The 6,043-nt window shown below is 35.4% G+C and overlaps 1 non-coding gene across 1 annotated transcript; it reads right to left on the minus strand.

Annotated features, from left to right (window-relative positions):
* Nucleotides 1–210: 210 nt before the first annotated feature.
* LOC118986952 (U6 spliceosomal RNA) lies at nucleotides 211–317 on the minus strand. Its single transcript, XR_005066486.1, has one exon. It is a non-coding gene; the product is annotated as a U6 spliceosomal RNA (small nuclear RNA).
* Nucleotides 318–6,043: the final 5,726 nt, after the last annotated feature.

Genomic DNA, 6,043 nt, shown 5'->3' on the forward strand with positions numbered 1-6,043 from the left:
CCATCCATCCTGTTGCAAAGGGTAGGAGCTCCTTCTTTCTATCGGTTGCATAGGATTCCATTGTGTAAATGTACCATAGTTTTTTGATCCATTCATTTACTGATGGGCACCTAGGTTGCCTCCAGCACTCGGCTATTGTAAATTGTGCTGCTATGAACATCGGGGTGCATAGGTTCTTTTGGATTGGTGTTTCAGGGTTCTGAGGGTATAAGAAATATGGAACACTTCACGAATTTGCATGTCATCCTTGTGCAGGGGCCATGCTAATCTTCTCTGTATCATTCCAATTTTAGTATATGTGCTGCCAAAGCAAGCACTAATGTTTTTTAAAGATTTTATTTATTTATTATTTTGGACAGAGGGGAAGGGAGGGAGAAAGTGAGGGAGAGAAACATCTATGTGTGGTTGCCTCTCACATGCCCCCTACTGGGGACCTTTTCCATAACTCAGGTATGTGCCCTGATTGGGAATTGAACCAGTGAACCTTTGGTTCGCAGGCCGGCACTCAATCCACTGAGCCACATCAGCCAGGGCAAAATTTTTGATTTTTATGAGATCTAATTTATCTATTTTTTGCCATTACTTTTGGTGTCACATTCAAGACTGAGTGAAACAAGCCAGGTGGTGAAAGACAAATACCATATGATCTCACCTCTAACAGGAACCTAAACAAGAAAACAAACAAGGAAGCAAAATATAACCAAAATCGCTGAAATACAGAACAGGCTGACAGGGTTTGGAGGGGAGAGGGGAGGGAATTTCAGGGGAAAAGGGGAAGGATTCACAGGAACAAGTATAAAGGACACATGGACAAAAACTAAGGGTGGGGGTGGGAATGGGAGGGAGGTGCGGAGCACTGTGGTGGGGTGGGCTGTGATGGGATTAAAAGACAGAAAACTCTACTTGAACAATAATTAAATAAATTTAAAAAATGTTATTAGAAAAAAGAAAATCACTTTGGATTCCATCCCATTCTATAGGAATATAGGTATAAGGCATCTTTGCATAGGAGTATTAAGATTTTCTTTGGAAGATGTCATGCAATAAAGTAACATTGATCCATATTGAAAAAGAAATTGACAAATTCAATATCATGAAAAATTTTCTGTTTCTTGTAAACGTTTTGTAATTTCAATCTTTTCATTGAAGTTTTCATCTGTTTTAACTAAATTTTTGTATAAATTGTAATATAAGGGTCTAATTTTATTCTTTTGCTTGTGGATATCAAGTTTTCCCAGTATCATTTGTTGAAAAGTATCCTTTCCTTATTGAATGGTGTTGGTGCCCTCATTGAAAATTAATTGACCATATATACCAGAGTTTATTTCTGGCCTCTCTATTTCAGTGGTCTATATGTATACCTCTTATGCCAGTACTTCACACTTTGATTACTGTGGCTTTGTTGTAAATTTTGGAATCAGGAAGTGTGAATCCTCCAACTGTCCTTTTTATCCCCTAAAAATAGTTTTGGCCATTCATGCTCTCTTGAGATTCCATGTAAAATTTAGGATGGGCTTTTCCATTTCTTAAAAAATGCCATTGGAATTTTGACAGGAATTGCATTGTATCTGTAGATTGTTTGGAGTGATAATGTCATCTTAACCTTAAGACTTTCAGTCTACATACTTGGAATTATTTTGTTTATATATTTTACCTTTAATTTTTCCACAGTAATGATTTGTTGCTTTTAGTGTACAAGTTTTCTGCTTCCTTGGTTAAATTTATTCTAAAGTAATTTATTAATTTTAATACTATTATGAATGGAATTGCTTTTTATAATTTATTTTCTGATTGCCCATCGTTAGAATATAAAACCACACATGATTTTGGTGTGTTGATTTTTGTATCTTAAAATTTTGCTAAATTCACTTATTAGCTGTAATAGATTTGTTTGTGTGTTATGTTGTATGTATGGTCTATTTAAGGTTTTCTACATATACAATCACATCAGCTATGAACATAGATATTTTTCCTTTAGAATTTGGATATCTTTTTTTCTCTTGCCTAATTGATCTGGCTATAACTTTCAATACTATGTTGAATAGAAATGATAAAAGTGTTCATATTTGTCCTTTCCCTGATCTTATGGGAAAAGCTTTCAGATTCTGACCATTGAATATGATGGTAGTTGTGGGGTTTTTGTATATGGCCTTTATTGTGTTCAGAAAATTTTTTCTTTTCCTAGTTTACTGAGTGTTTTCATCATGAAATGGTGTGGAATATATTCAAATGTTTTATTTATTTCAATTGAGATGATATTTTTATTTTTAATTCTATTAATATGGTATATTACATCGATTGATTTTCATGTGTTGAATGATGCCTCATTCCACAAATGTCTCACATGGTCATGGTGCATAATCCTTTTAATATGCTGCTGAATTTGGTTTTATGGATATTTTTTGAAAATTTCTGTATCAAAGTACATAAAAATATTGCTCTGTAGTTTTATTTTTGTGTGTCTTCGTTTGGCTTTGTCATCAGTATAATCGTAATGCTGACATCATAGAAGGAGGTAACATAGGTAATGTTCCTACCTCTTCAATATTTTGACAGAACTTGAGAATAATTGCTGTTAATTTTTTTAAATCTTTGGTAGAATGCAGTACTGAAGACTTTTGATTCTGGTCTTTGCTTTTGGGGGAGGTTTTTGATTATGGATTGAATCACTGTACTGTTGTGATTCTATTCAGATTTTCTATTTCTTCTTCAGTTAGATATTATACATTTTGGTTGTAGGTGGGTTTTTTTTGGAATTTGTTCATCGCAAGTAGGATTTACAACTTTTTGGTGTACAATTGTACATATTGTAATCCTTTTTATTTCTGTGAAACTTTTAGTAATGTTGTCACACTTTTCTTGATTTTAATAATTATGAAAGACCCACAACTAATGTTATACTCAGTGACAAAGACTGAAGGTTTTATGCCTAAATTAAGAAAAATACAAGGGTGTCCTGGCTGATGTGGCTCAGTGGATTGAGTGCTGTCCTGCAAACCAAAGGGTTGCTGGTTTAATTCCCAGTCAGGGCACAGGCCTGAGTTGCAGGCCAAGTCGGCAGCTGGGGGCATGGGAGAGGAAACCCATTCATATATCTTACTCATATTGATGTTTCTCTCCCTCTCTCCCATTCTGCCCCTCTCTCTAAAAATAAATTAAAAAAATTTTTTTAAAAAGTAAGTAGAAAAGACAATTAACAAAATAAAGCATATATTTGCAAATCATAGATCTGATAAGGATCTAGTATCCAGAATACATAAATAGCTCATACCACTCAACAACAGCAAAAAGACACATGAATTAATTGAAAATGATCAAAGGAGTTGAGTAGATTTGCCAAAAAATAAAAATAAAAATGACCAACAAGCACTTAAAGAGATATTCAACATTCTTAGTCTTTAGGGAAATTCAAATGAGAACCAGGAGGTGCTATAGCACACCTACTATTATGGTCATAAGTTTTTTTAAAGGAAAATAACAGATGTTGCTGAGACTGAAGAGAAATTGGAGCCCCCTTACATTGCTGGTGGAATTGTAAATGGCATAGTCACTGTGCAAAACAATTTATGTTTTCTCAATACATGAAACAAAATGACCATATGACCTAGCTATTCCATTATTAGGCATAAACACAAAATAATTGAAAACAGATGTAAAAATAATGCATATACATTTATGTTTATAGCAGCACCATTTACAATAGCCAAAATGTGGAAACCGTCCTGATGTCCATCAGGTGATAAACTGGAAAAGAAAACACGGTATCTATAACAATGAAATGTTATACAGTCACTAAAAAAAAGAATTAGTGGTGTGACCCTGAACAACTTGGTGCCTCTCTGGTCCTATTATCTTTATCTATGAAATGGAGATACCTACGTCACGAGATTGAGGGAATGAAATTTGAAGGTTTCTTGCAATAGTTTTGTTTATTTTTGTTCTGTTTACTTTTAGAATCTGGTTTAAAAAAATTGAAAATGCCAGTCTAGTTCCACCATGCTTGAAAAAAAAATAACTGACATATTTTTTGTCTATATTTAAGACAGAGCATTAGAGGCAAAACATTTTCTTCCACCGAGCTGGGTATTCAGTTCTGCAAGAGGCAGGAATCAAGGGGATAGAATCCCCAGGGGTTAAATGAGATTGAGAGGGATGGAATTAGGTTTTTTGATCACCTAAACCTACTAGGAAATTAACCTACATAAACTACTCTCTCCTCACACCTGAGAGGTACAAGGTTTTATTTTGTCTTCAGTCATTGTGCTACATACATGGGCAAGGTTTGGATGGGGACAGAGTTATACATATTGTTTTTTGTTGTTGTTTTTAACTTAGAGTGTAGGCTCATAAACTAGGCCATGTTTTAATTTGGCCCTAGTATTTCATAGCCGTGTGATTTTATACAATTTACCTAACCTCTCTGTGATGTTATCCCCTTACCTGTAGAGATAATAATTGAATGTGCCTCATAGAGTTATTGTTGAAACCAAAGAAGCTGGCGTTCATGCTGCCTGTCACCTACCAGACCCAATAAGCAGAGACAGGGATTGAATCTTTATGGACACTTTATTCAGATGGCCGGAGATCTGAGAAGACAGTGGGTTTGCACCCTAATGGACCATCTTACATTTCCTTTCAAGCCAGCCTTTTTTTTATAAGGGGGCAAAAGTGTAGGTAAGGGATTTGAAATTCAAGGGAAAAAAGTGTAGATAAGGGATTTGGAACTCAGGAAAGCGGTTAATCAGATAAAAGCTGCAGTCCAGCAATTTTCCTAACATCCTTTCATCAGTTGACCAGTGATTTTCTGAGTCCTGTGTCCTGTCCTGGGTATTTTTCTCCATCTGTGTCTGGGTGGTGGATTGTTTCTCCCTGGAACACAATGGCTCGAATACCACCCTGATTGCTTATGGTCTCTTCTGGAGCACAAAGGTCAGTCGTTTGTGGTCTCCTGCAGTCAGGGTGGGCTGTACGTACCTCCAGTTCCTGAAACATTAGCTTTTCACATTAATTAGGTACTAGGCTTATTATCTATTAACTTAAACTAAAATTTTTTGACTCATGAGTTCCCCCATCATTGTGAGGATTAAATGATTTAATGCACATACTGTAAAACATTTAGAAAACTTACTGGTATATTCTAAGGATTCAGCAAACATTGTACTATTTTAATTCTCCATTTACAGGTTTCTGCTCAACTAGCTTCATTACCAGTTTATCTCCCAGGCCTAACTTGGTATATACCCCAAAGCAGACACATTAAAAAAATAAGTTTGTTAAGTGAATTATTGAATGCTGATGGGTAAGAAATTATAATGTAACAAGGGCTGTAGCAGAAGTTAAGTACAAGGCACTTGACTGGTCAAGAGGGAGGGTATGAATATTTGAATAAATCAGGAAACTTTTCACTGAGAAGGGCCATTTTCTTTTAAAACTTTCACAGAACAGGCAGAACTATCTGAGCAAATTCTGCATCCTGGAAACAAGGTCATGTGATGCTGGTTAGCCACCAGGTGGCAATATTGCAGAATAGATTCACGAAACAGAAGAAAACACTAGAAAAAGCCAGCTCCTTTCAGCCCAGAAAGTGTGAGTATATATACTTTCTCTCTTCTCTTCTCAGAAGTTGAAGGCATGATTTCCTTTCCCTTCTTTACATTGGTGTTGGACACTGACATTGCTGTTATAGGCTTTTCAGGGAAACTGTCTGTACTCAGGCCACTGTCAGCAGTCAGAAGAGAGAAATACTACTATGTTTCCAGCTCTTCAGATAATAAGCTTCTAATTTTTATCTCACTTACCTAGTGTTAACTTTGCTGTGTGCCACCCAATGGAGAGGGATAAAATGATAGGGGAGAAGCAAAAGTAATAGTTTTTGAAGAGATAGACACTATATCAAGCATTTTATATGATGTTACTTTATTTGATTGCCATGAAAATCCTATAAAATCAACAAAATAATTTTTAAAAAATCTATTACATAGCTTAAGCAATTATCAACATTTGCATGGTCTATCTTATCTCAGCTATACTCTCACTCACTTCC

This window comes from Sturnira hondurensis, unplaced genomic scaffold (assembly GCF_014824575.4).
Source record: "Sturnira hondurensis isolate 20B ecotype Veracruz unplaced genomic scaffold, ASM1482457v3 Scaffold0004711, whole genome shotgun sequence".
In the NCBI taxonomy this organism is placed as follows: Eukaryota; Metazoa; Chordata; class Mammalia; order Chiroptera; family Phyllostomidae; genus Sturnira; species Sturnira hondurensis.